This window comes from Nerophis ophidion, linkage group LG22, assembly GCF_033978795.1.
Source record: "Nerophis ophidion isolate RoL-2023_Sa linkage group LG22, RoL_Noph_v1.0, whole genome shotgun sequence".
Classification (NCBI taxonomy): Eukaryota; Metazoa; Chordata; class Actinopteri; order Syngnathiformes; family Syngnathidae; genus Nerophis; species Nerophis ophidion.
This window is the reverse complement of record NC_084632.1, coordinates 23541450-23554991: the sequence shown is the minus strand read 5'-3', so window position 1 is coordinate 23554991 and position 13542 is coordinate 23541450. Positions and strand designations below refer to the sequence as shown.

Sequence of the window (13542 nt, the reverse complement as noted above, 5' to 3'; positions counted from 1 at the left end):
TTTTGTACCGCTTGTCTCTCTCTGGGTCGCGGCAGTGGCTGGAGCCTATCAATTTTGACAAAACAATGCAACTGGAAATGACTCGATATGTTACTGCATACGCCAGCAGCCAAATTCGGAGACTTTGTTACCCCTTTTGAAATGCTTCTACCCTTTATATACCAAATAATTTATTGTGAAACATACAGTTATCGCAAGAGGCTACAATAAACATCGCAATGTAAATTTTAGGCCATATCCATAACTAACTTTAGTCGTTCCATGTTCATCACTGTTAATTGGTTCTAAACATGACCCAGATAAACACATTTTCGTGAAGTAGGACTCATTAATCATAACTAATATTTTTGTAGCTAAAGCACAAAAAACATGTTTACAACCTTCTAAATATTATGAGAGCCTTCTAGGTGTGAAATAACACCCTTTACACTCTTTTAATCCAAAACAGTGATGCTTCCTGAGGCTTAGCCAATCAGTGGCCCAGATACTGTACAATGCGCTCTGATTGGTGTAGTCTCTTTCAGTGGCCAATACTACTGTGGTATTGATATTTTTCATTCACTTAGCAACTTTTCAGAATCAGACGTACTTTATGCTTATTATTGTTAAAAAATAAAAATAAACCACATGATGTTAGTGCACAAGTCGAAGACAATGAGCAAACTAATAGCAATTATTTGTATGTTTGTAGATGATACTACATCCATCTATCCATCCATCCATTTTCTACCGCTTGTCCCGTTCAGGTTTGCGGGGGTGCTGGAGCCTATCTCAGCTGCATTCGGGCAGAAGGCGGGGTACACCCTGGGCAAGTCGTCACCTCATCACAGGGCCAACAGAGATAGCATATGTAAAAAAATAATAAAATAAACCACATGACGATAGTGGACCAGTCGAGGAAAATGATCAAACTACATATAATAACATCCTGTAATTGGATTTTGATATTTTGTTATCTTGATGGATAGGAAATTAACTCCAATGAGTTGACCGATTAACATTATCACATAATTTATTCAGAAAATATAAATAACGACACAAAAAGATAAAATACTATTAACCGCAACATTTGTGCTTGTTGTATTTTTAAACAATCTAAAGTTGTCTTTATTTTTAAGTTAGCGTGCAGGCCTACTTTGGAGTAGATTTTTTTCCCTCGATCTAAAATGAATTTGACGCCCCTGATTGAGCTCATCAGTCTTGTATTAGCCCGATACCAACACTGCCCTTGTGTCAATGTTTGGATCGACCCACCCACCCCCATTGACTGTTTTTTCTTACTTATCTGCTGAGCCTTAGCGTGGGGTCGAAGCAATGCGGAAGTAAACACAGCTCTTCTCAAGTGATACACAACAAAGTTCGACTTGCGGTGGACGTTGAGTGGAGCCAAGCCGAGGCCCGCTGAAGAACCACTTAGGAGGGGAAAAACAGCTCAAGTTGGTGGAACAGGACATGGCTGCCAATAACAAAACTCTATGACTCTAGCTCCAGACTTTTTCTGTTTGTTTGTTATTGTCATTACTGCCACAGGTGGTGGAAAGGTGTTTTACAACTGAGTACCACTGTGGCCCATAGGGTCACAGCTGGGAAACAGATATTTTGTGGCGGCCCTATAAGGGGGCATGCGACTCAACAATGGTTACCTATGATCAAGAGACACCGGTATAACATCTATGACCAACACAACCACTAAACTAATAGTTGTAAAAAAAAGAAAAGACAATGAAAGCAGAACTGAATTCATATATCATGCTCAGGAACATCAAATGTAGGGCCTACGGGCAGGTTTAGGCCCACAAACAGATTTTATCTGGCCCTCGGGATGAGCTTGCTAAGTAAGTAAGGCGGGGTACACCCTGGACAAGTCGCCACCTCATCACAGGGCCAACACAGATAGCATTTGTAAAAAATAAAATAAAATAAACCCCATGATGTTAGTGCACCATTTAAAGAAAATGATCAAACTACATAAATAACATCCTGTAACTGGATTTTAATAATTTTTTTTTTTTATCTTGATAGATTGGAAATTAACTCTAATGAATGGACTGTGGGGGGGTAACAGTACACAAACATTTCGGTTGGGTATGTACCTCGGTTCAGAGGTCACGGTTCGGTTGATTTTCGGTACAGTAAGAAAACAACAAAATATACATATTTTGTTCATTTATTTACCAAATTTGCAAAATCTTCCACCAAAAATATTTTTATTAGTGGAATATTTGATGTGAAGCAATTGGAAACTTGCATAGATCAATAATTCATAATAACATTGATTCAATATTATGTTTTGAGCAATGACAGTTTGAAATAAAAAAAACAGCTTTGTTTTATTAGTCAACGTTGCAACTTTTTGAAAATTACATTTAGCCTTTAAGCTTTTTTTTATTTCACTTTTGTTTATGTTTTTGTTTATTTTATTAGTATTTTTAGAATGTGCCGTGGGCCTTTAAAACAGTAGCTGTGGGCCGCAAATGGCCTCAGGAGCACACTTTTGACACCCCTGCTATGGATAATAAAAAATAAAATATGATAAATCTATGGGTAAAAAGCAGAGCCTGGCGACGCATGCGCGTTTATCATAACTCTCTCGCTCTCTCTGTCTTTGCCCCTCCCTCACGAATGTTGGTGCGCACAATTTGTTTTGTTTTTAACACCTTCTTAACCCTGAACGTACATTGAAAATACACGCAACCCTCACTCAAAATGACATTTGAGGCTTTAAGAAATTCCACCCGGACAGCCCCGCAAAAGAGGACATATCCGGTGAAAACTGAATGACTCTAGCTCCAGACTTCTTCTGTTTGTTTGCTATTGTCATTACTGCCACAGGTGGTAGAAAGGTGTACTACAACGGAGTACCACTGTGGCCCATACGGAACAAAGCTGGGAAACAGATATTTTGTCGCGGCCCTATAACGGGGGTCGCGACTCAACAATGGTTACCTATGATCAAGAAACATCTGTGACCAACATGACCACTAAACTAATATTTATATAAAAAAGAAAAAGTAAGCAGAACTGAATTCATACATCTAGCTAAGTGACGTCAGATGTAGGGCCTTCGGGAATTAAAAAGGTTTTATCTGGCCCGCGGAATGAGCTTGCTAAGTATAAAAATGAGCCGAAATTTTAGAATGAAAAAAAAAAAACAGCTGTTCTAATTGTGTCCACTATTTGTTGCAATAGCAATTATTTGCATCTTTGTTGATGCTACTAAATGCTTTAATCCATTTTCTACCGCTTGTCCCGTCCAGGGTCGCAAAGAAGCTGGAGCCTATCTCAGCTGCATTCGGGCGGAAGGCGGCGTACACCCTGGACAAGTCGCCAACTCATCACAGGGCCAACACAGATAGCATATGTAAAAACAAAATTAATAAACCCCATGATGTTAGTGCATCAGTCGAGGAAAATTACATAAACAACATTCTGTAATTTGATTTTGATATTTTTATATCTTGATGGATTGGAAATGAAATCCAATGAGTTGACTGATGAACATTATCACATAATTTGTTCAGAAATATATATAACAACAAAAAAAGATAAAATACTATTAACCGCAACATGTAAGTGTAAGGGCTTCACGGTGGAAGAGGGGTTAGTGCGTCTGCCTCACAATACGAAGGTCCTGAGTAGTCGTGGGTTCAATCTCGGGCTCGAGATTTTCTGTGTGGAGTTTGCATGTCCTCCCCGTGAATGTGTGGGTTCCCTCCGGGTACTCCGGCTTCCTCCCACCTCCTAAGACATGCACCTGGGGAAACTGTATGTCCTTGAATTGCCGCGGGGCACATAGTATGCACCTGCCTTGAATTACTGCCGGGTCAAACTCGTTTCCCAAAATAATTAGTGCAGGCTTAGTATTACCGCCTGGTCAAACTCGTGACGTCACGAGTGACACTTCCTCTGTCATCATTTTCAAAATGGAGGAGGCTGATTTCAATACCGGTAATTTGAAATCGCATAAAGGGAAGAAGATTAAGAAGTATTCAGTAGGATTTAAGGTCCAAGCTTACATCACACTCAAATTTTTACTGCATGGCTTTGGTAAGTGCCGGAGTGAGAAGAGGTTTTAAAATAATTAGCGCATGCTTATTTTTACCGCATGCCTTTGGTAAGCGCAAGAGTGAGAAGAGGTTTTAAATTAATTAGCGCCCGGCAGCAATTCAAAGAAATACGGTAGGTTGATTGGCAACACTAAATTGGCCCCAGTGTGTGAATGTGAGTGTGAATGTTGTCGATCTATCTGCGTTGGCCCTGCGATGAGGTGGAAACTTGTCCAGGGTGTACAGCGCCTTCCGCCCGATTGTAACTGAGATAGGCACCAGCGCCCCCCGCGACCCCAAAGGGAATAAGCGGTAAAAAAAAGGATGGATGGATGTAAGCGTAAAAAAAAACAACATTATGATTTGTTCATGTGTGCTTGTTCTATTTTTAAACAAAAAAAAAACAATCCGAAGTTGTCTTTATGGTTAAGTTATCGTGCCGGCCTACTTGGGAGTAGATGTTTCTCTTCCAAAGACCTGCACCTGGGGATAGGTTGATTGGCAACACTAAATTGGCCCTAGTGTGTGAATGTGAGTGTGAATGTTTTCTACCTGCGTTGGAGACTTGTCCAGGGTGTACCTCGCCTTCTGCCCGATTGTAGCTGAGATAGGCACCAGCGCCCCCGCGACCCCAAAGGGAATAAGCGGTAGAAAATGGATGGATGGAAATGTAAAAAAAAACAAAAAAACAACGGCATTATGACTTGTACATTTGTGCTTGTTCTATTTTTAAAAAACAAAACAATCTGAAGTTGTCTTTATGTTTAAGTTATCGTTCCGGCCTACTTGGAAGTAGATTTTTCTCTCCCAAATACACGCACCTGGGGATAGGTTGATTGTCAACACTAAATTGGGCCTAGTGTGTGAATGTGAGCGTGAATGTTGTCTGTCTATCTGTGTTGGCCCTGCGATGAGGTGGCAACTTGTCCAGGGTGTACAACGCCTTCCGCCCCCCGCTACCCCAAAGGGAATAAGCGGTAGAAAATAGATGGATGTAAGTGTAAAAAAAGAAAACAACGACATTATGATTTGTACATCTGTACTTGTTCTATTTTTAAACAAAGAAAACAATCTGAAGCTGTCTTTATGTTTAAGTTATCGTGCCGGGCCACTTGGGAGTAGATTTTTCTCTCCCCAAGACATGCACCTGGGGATAGGTTGATTGGCAACACTGAATTGGCCCTAGTATGACTCCTGTATTACCCCGATACCAACACTGCTCTCGTGTCGATGTTTGTATCGACCCGCCCACCGCCACTGAGTGTTTTTTCTTACATATCTGCTGAGCCTTAGCGTGGGGTCGAAATAATGCGGAAGTAAACACAACTCTTCTCAAGTGATACACAACAAAGTTTGACTTGCGGTGGACTGTTGAGTGGAGCCGAGCCAAGGCTAGCTCGCTTGGCTACCACCTGCTTAAGAACCACTTAGGGTGGGGGTGGGGGAACACAACTCAAGTTGGTCGAACAGGACATGGCTGCCGATAACAAAACCACGCCGTACAAACACGCACACACACATAAACATACATATAAACATACACATATTCGTTATCCACCAAGCTAAAAGGGTTAAGTTAGCACGACCCGTCTTTAAATATTCCACACAACACAGCAGCAACAAGTGGGAAGTCATGTCGAAAGCAGTCCTGGCAAGAACAAGCAGCAAGAGAGTAGAAAAGGACAATGTTGTAAGATGACATTGGCTTTTAAGGCGCACGCATCAACTAACCGGTACAGGGAAACAGCGTCTAAACTCGGTGAAGTTCTGCTCTGAGGGGGGAAATAGCCCCGATGGAGTTAGCATGGCGTCCATGTCATCATCACACTCTTCTCCAACAACTGGCCTTGTAAAGAATATAAGTCACCTTAGTTTGGAGGAAAGTTGTTCCTGTGTTTTCACTCTCCCCGTCACCTCCAGATGCTGCTGCTGCCGCTGCGGTTGCTGAGTGTTGCTCCCCGTTGGTAAGTAACTGTCTCCACGGCTACAGTCACTATGGCGCGGCGGGGTCTCAAGGCAACTGTTGCTACCCAGGAGTGACGACGTCAGGGTCCGCTCGACGCTGGGGGCGGGGTTAAAATGACAAGCTCCGCCTATATCCGTTTCAAAACTCCCTTTTTTTAACCAGCTGGGAGGCGGTCTTTACCAGGGCCATTTTTTTCAAAACATTTTACAGGCCCTCATTTCAGTCCTTTTTTTATTGTTATAAAAAAATAAATAAATAAACACATCAATCAATCAATGTTTATTTATATAGCCCTAAATCACAAGTGCCTCAAAGGGCTGTACAAACCATAACGACATCCTCTGTAGGGCCCACATAAGGGCAAGGAAAAACTCACCCCAGTGGGATGTCAACAATGATGACTATGAGAAACCTTGAGTTTGAGTTTGAGTTTATGTCGAACATGCAAGCATACAACATGATACATTAAAATTTCCTGGGGCGGTATAGCTCGGTTGGTAGAGTGGCCGTGCCAGCAACTTGAGGGTTGCAGGTTCGATTCCTGCTTCCGCCATCCTAGTTACTGCCATTGTGTCCTTGAGCAAGACACTTTACCCACCTGCTCCCAGTGCCCCCCACACTAGTTTAAATGTAGCATAGATATTGGATTTCACTATGTAAAGCGCTTTGAGTCGCTAGAGAAAAGCGCTATATAAATATAATTCACTTCCCTTCCAGTTCCTCTATTCAACATGTTTGAAAAGGAGTAGGAAGAAGCAGAGCTTATTAAATCCTACCCCTTTTCTTTTACATCACAGATGCTAAAACTTTTGTTCACTTCCTGTTCTCAATGTATTCCCAATATACTCCATAAGTATCACAATAAAAATAAATAAATAAATAACTGGTGAAGTAAGTTATATTCCATACAATGAGATAAGATTATTTTGACAATGAAAGAATGGATGGATGAATAAATTCAGAATGTTTATCATGATTTTTCTTTTATGACGGCGTGGCGCAGTGGAAGAGTGGCCGTGCGCAACCCGAGGGTCCCTGGTTCAAATCCCACCTAGTACCAACCTCGTCACGTCCGTTGTGTCCTGAGCAAGACACTTCACCCTTGCTCCTGATGGGTGCTGGTTGGCGCCTTGCATGGCAGCTCCCTCCATCAGTGTGTGAATGTGTGTGTGAATGGGTAAATGTGGAAGTAGTGTCAAAGCGCTTTGAGTACCTTGAAGGTAGAAAAGCGCTATACAAGTACAACCCATTTATCATTTATTTATTTGTACTTTGTAAACACTTTAAGTTTGAAGGGTTTCTTGAAGTGGATCATATTAGTACATTGTTTGATTTCTATGCTTAATCCATTCCATAATTTAATTCCACATACCGATATACTGAAGGTCTTAAGTGTTGTAGGTGCGTACAAATGTTTTAAATTACATTTTTGTCTAAGATTATATTTCTCCTCTTTTGTTGAGAAGAATTGTTGTATATTTTTGGGAAGCAGGTTACAGTTTGCTTTGTGTATAATTTTAACTGTTTGCAATTTCACTATGTAATGGAATTTCAGTATCTTTGATTCAATAAATAAAGGATTTGTATGTTCTCTATATCCAACATTATGTATTATTCTAACTGGTCTTTTTTGTAACACTGTTAGTGAATGAAGTGTAGTTTTGTAATTATTTCCCCATGTTTCTAAACAGAAACTCAGATATGGTAAAACTAGTGAGCAGTAGAGAATATGAAGTGATTTTTGGTCTAGAACATATTTAGCTTTATTCATTATTGACGTGTTTCTTGCTAATTTATTTTGTATATTTTTTTAATGAGATTTCCAGTTCAATTTATCATCAATTATTATACCTAGAAATTTGGTTTCATTTACTCTTTCAATTTCTATTCCGTCTATTTGTATTTGTGTTTGACTTTGGAGAGGACCGCATATGTGGGAACCCCCCCCCCCCCCCTCCCCTTGCAGTGGTTCTCAACCTTTTTTTTTAGTAATGTACCCCCTGTGAACATTTTTTTTAATTCAAGTACCCCGTAATCAGAGCAAAGCATTTTTGGTTGAAAAAAAGAGATACAAATGTAAAATACAGCACTATGTCATCAGTTTCTGATTTATTAAATTGTATAACAGTGCAAAATATTGCTAATTGGTTTTGGTCTTTCTTGAACTATTTGGAAAAAAAGATATAAAAATAACTAAAAACTTGTTGAAAAATAAACAAGTGATTCAATTAGAAATAAAGATGTCTACACATAGAAGTAATCATCAACTTAAAGTGCCCTCTTTGGGGATTGTAATAGAGATCTATATGGATTCATGAACTTGATTCTAAACATTGCTTCACAGAAAAAGAAATCTTTAAGATCAATATTTATGGAACATGTCCACAAAAAATCTAGCTGTCAACACTGAATATTGCATTGTTGCATTTCTTTTCACAGTTTATGAACTTACATTCATATTTTGTTGAAGTATTATTCAATAAATATATTTATAAAGGATTTTTGAATTGTTGCTATATTTAGAATATTTTTTGAAAATCTCACGTACCTCTTGGCATATCTTCAAGTACCCCCAGGTGTACGCGTACCCCCATTTGAGAACCACTGCCCTAGGGGACCGAAAGCAATGGATGTCGAGCGGATCTAACATGATATTATGAAAGTCCAATCCATAGTGGATCCAACGTAACCGTGAGAATCAAGTCCAAAGTAGATCCCATCCAAGGTGGAGCCAGCAGGAAACCATCCCAAGCGGAGGCGGATCAGCAGCGCATAGATGTCCCCAGCCGATACACAGGTGAGCGGTCCATCCTGGGTCCCGACTCTGGACAGTCAGTACTTCATCCATGGCCACCTGACCAGACCAGACCCCCTCCACAAGGGAGGGGGGGACATAAGAGAATAAGAAAAGAAACGGCAGAACAACTGGTCTAAAAAGAGGGTCTATTTAAAGGCTAGAGTATACAAATAAGTTTTAAGATGAGACTTAAATGCTTCTGCTGAGGTAGCATCTCGAACTGTTACCAGGAGGGGATTCCAGAGTACTGGAGCCCGAATGGAAAGCACTCTAAAGCCCGCAGACTTTTTTTGGACTCTGAGAATCACTAATGATCCATCCATCCATCCATTTTCTACCGCTTATTCCCTTTTAGGGTCGCGGGGGGCGCTGGCGCTTATCTCAGCTACAATCGGGCGGAAGGCGGGGTACACCCTGGACAAGTCGCCACCTCATCGCAGGGCCAACACAGATAGACAGACAACATTCCCACTCACATTCACACACTAGGGCCAATTTAGTGTTGCCAATCAACCTACCCCCAGGTGCATGTCTTTGGAGGTGGGAGGAAGCCGGAGTACCCGGAGGGAACCCACGCATTCACGGGGAGAACATGCAAACTCCACACAGAAAGATCCCGAGCCTGGATTTGAACCCAGGACTGCAGGACCTTCGTATTGTGAGGCAGACGCACTAACCCCTCTTCCACCGTGAAGCTCACTAATGATTGACTTCTCATTGGTTGGTCGGACAATCAATCATCCACACTGACCCTTTTTTTCAACACATTTTACAGGCACTCACCACAGTCGTTTTTTCATTGTTATATAAAAAATAAACATATACATCAAATATGGTATTATTGTCAAATATTGATAACATGTTCAACAGCAGATAGGGCCAGACTAGGCTGCTTCGATACATAGTTGTGAAAAGTGAAATCAGTATAATTAACAAAAATCTTGAAAAATAAATGATAACATAAAGGTCGTCTAAAATATTCGGTTTGTTAAAAATATTAACTTGTTTCTGTTACTGAATCATACCGATAAAAACAAGTGGATTTTGTTTTTTCATAAATTGACAGTTGATTGTGAGTTGAAAAAACATGAACCCCAAAAAATGAATACATTTTGCATAATTTCAAGATTCATTATCCATTTCAACTGTTGTCTGCCATTATCCTGAGTTGACAACTTGACACTGCCATAAATATATTTTACATAATGATTGCAAGTGTGCCTGTCAATCAAGAGAATAGACCCCAAAACTCTAACAATAAATAACTGTATGGAGAAAATGGAGATGCACTAGTTTGGTGGAATAATAAATGCACTTTTAACATGTACGCCTATAGTATTATGTGATATGTTTATAATACATATAGAATATATGTTTTATATATAGAATTTGACTCCCCCCATTCCCCCCCACCCCCCCAAAAAAGCATAAACAAACGGGAGAAATAAGAAATCAACATTTATTTAAAAAATATTAAAAGTTCGACTCTATTATTTTTTTTTAAATGTTTCATTATTCTCCTGCACTTCAGAAGTCAACCACATAGAGGCAGCATGTATCCACTGTTGTAAAAACAAAAAACAAAACAAAAGACAGACCATTAAATAGATGACGTACGCTGAAATATTGTGCAGGATTTTGATAACAAAATAAGAATTCAATAGAGCACAACATTCTCAGGAACGAAAGAACTACAAACTCTGGCCTAAGTTCCTTTATTCAAATAAGATCCTGCTTTGAAAAAGAAGCCTGGTTAGACTGAAAGCGCTCACACAAACTTGAAACCTGGCAATTAATTAATTTAAGCATATGATATCAACCTTCCATTCAGATTACAGTTAGTTTAGAAATGTAAACAGCAATATTTTGATATTATAATTGTCCTAACCCCTTCCACGATTATTTTTAAACCACGCCATTGAAACTTGTAAAGACCCTCCACATAATTATTTTATCACATAAGAGTCAATAAGTATTTAAAGAAAAATTTAGTCAAGTGTGCAATACTTTCTTATTAAGATCGATAAACCCCAGTAACAACTGCAAGTTGAAAAAGATGGCAGGGGTCAAAGTTCAAACCAATGTGAACATTGTTTTTTTTTAATCAACTAAGATGTTGACAATATGTAATTTTTTTAAAGGATTCTTAGCGCTCACTGTTTTGACAATCTTAGTCTTAATTAAAGGAACACTTCTCTAAATAATAATTGTATTACATAGTTTACCCGCTGCGATGAGGTGGCGACTTGTCGAGGGTGTACCCAGTCTACCGCCTGATTGTAGTTGAGATAGGCATTAGCGCCCCCCGTGATCCCAAAGGGAATAAGCGGTAGAAAATGGATGGATGGATAGTTTACCTGTTCTTGGACTGCATTTAAGGAAACAGTTCCCTGCTTGATCCTGTTCTAATTCGTATTTGTATTAATACAAGTTTGGTTCTATCCCAGGGGTGTCCAAACCTTTTCAATTGATGGCCACACACTGAAAAAAAGAAAGCATGCAGGGGCCATTTTGCTATATTTCATTTTCAAAACCAATATAATATAATATAATATAATATCATGGTGTACCTTGCCTTCCGCCCGAATGTAGCGAAGATAGGCTCCAGCGCCCCCCCACTATCCCGAAGGTAAAAAGCGGTAGGAAATGGATGGATGGATGGATAATATAAATTGGCCCTGCGATGAGATGGTGACTTGTTCAGGGTGTACGCCGCCTTCCGCCTGATTGTAGCTGAGATAGGCTCCAGCACCCCCCGCGACCCCTAAAAGGGATAAGCGGTAGAAATGCATACACATACATATATGCATATAAATATATACACACATACATACATATGTATACATACATACATACAGTATACATTTATATATATATATGCATTTAAATATATATATATATATATATATATATATATATAAAACCGTATATACATACACATTTACATATACACAATACACACATTTTTTCACCTACATACACATATACACATACACACACATACTTATATATACTTACAAACACACACACACATATATACATACTCATAAACATGTACAAATAAGTAAATTTTAATTGTATTATGTTTTTTTATGTGTGTGTTATGCCCTTTTTGCAAATAAAACGTTTTTTTTATATGGCAAACTCACAAAATATGCAATTTTTTTAACAGTATATATTTCAAAGAGGAATATTTGTAATTAATTATTGATCTTTTCAAAGCTCCAATTAATTCACAACAACATTGATTAATTTTTTCAAATGTTTTTTTAGTAATGAGTTTTAAAGAAAACAAAAGGCCGGAATGGCAGCCTTGAGTTATTAAAATCAACGTTGCAACTTGTTCTTGTTACATTTCACCTGTTTGCTCTTTTTTTCCACTTAATTTTTTTTTTTTTTTTTTGGAACTATTTGTAGTATGTGCTGCGAGCCGTTTAAAATATAGCCACGAACCTCAAATGTCTCCCGGACTACACTTTGGACACCACTGTTTGAGGCAATCCCATGTAAAAACAGGCCCAGTAGCTACTACTCGAATACATTTTTTTATTTAGACGTTTAACATCTTTAAATGACTTTGTGACTTTTTCCCTTGATTTGTTGATTATTAATAAAACATGAAAAAACACGAATATTTTAGGGGAAGATAACAAAATATTTATATTAACCCACCTATTTCTGAAAAATATAACAATTCAATACAAAATAGGTAAGACAAAGTAACAACATTTTTAATATAAATAAGTAAATACAATCTAAAAATACTATTGTCTCCCATTTAAATCATTATCCATTTCCGTGTCCAAGGATTTATGAATTAGAGTTGTTCATTGAAAACAGGAGTCGGGAACCTTTTTGGCTAAGAGAGCCATGAAAGCCAAATATTTTAATATGTATTTCTGTGAGAGCCATATAATATTTTTAAACACTGAATACAACTAAATGCCTGCATTTTAAAGTAAGACCAACATTTTTAGAGAATAATAAGTCTCTTATTCTTTTTTAATAACATTGTTATTCTGAAGACCATCCATCCATCCATTTTCTACCACTTATTCCCTTTGGGGTCGCGGGGGGCGCTAGTGACTATCTCAGCTACAATCGGGCGGAAGGCGGCGTACACCCTGGACAAGTCACCACCTAATCACAGGGCCAACACAGACAGACAACATTCACACACTAGGGCCAATTTAATGTTGCCAATCAACCTATCCCCAGGTGCATATCTTTGGAAGTGGGAGGAAGCCGGAGTACTTGGAGGGAACCCATGCAGTCACGGGGAGGACATGCAAACTCCACACAGAAAGATCCCGAGCCCGGGATTGAACCCTGACTACTCGGGACCTTCGCATTGTGAGGCAGACGCACTAATTTCTCTCCCACCGTGAAGCCAACCATTAATAAATAAAATACTTCTAGCCACTTCTTGAACAGGTGGAAAATTATTTATATTTTGAACATTATTTTTAACACTGATTACCAGCGGAATTATTCATTACTTATCGTGTTAAGCAATGTCAGCTAAGATATATCTGAGAGCCAGATGCATTCATCAAAAGAGCCACATCTGGCTCGAGAACCATAGGTTCCCTACCCCTGATTTAAAACAACAGTAAAATATAAACATCTCACAGTAAAACTAAACAGAAAATAAAACTCGATACCACCCGGCGTCGATACCTGGATCGATCCGCCGCACCTGTTGACATCATAATATCTTCACAAAAAGACTT

General features: G+C 39.0%; 1 protein-coding gene across 11 annotated transcripts in view; it reads right to left on the bottom strand.

Annotated features, from left to right (window-relative positions):
* The window catches only part of rfx2 (regulatory factor X, 2 (influences HLA class II expression)), a 59066-nt gene extending 52934 nt beyond the window's left edge, over positions 1-6132 (bottom strand). For 6 of the 11 annotated variants that reach the window (XM_061883543.1, XM_061883550.1, XM_061883542.1 and 3 more), the window contains exon 1: positions 5914-6132. The gene's annotated coding sequence lies outside the window, so the exon portion shown is untranslated. The other 5 variants (XM_061883545.1, XM_061883551.1, XM_061883546.1 and 2 more) reach the window with 2 other exon arrangements.
* Between the last annotated feature and the right edge of the window lie 7410 nt (positions 6133-13542).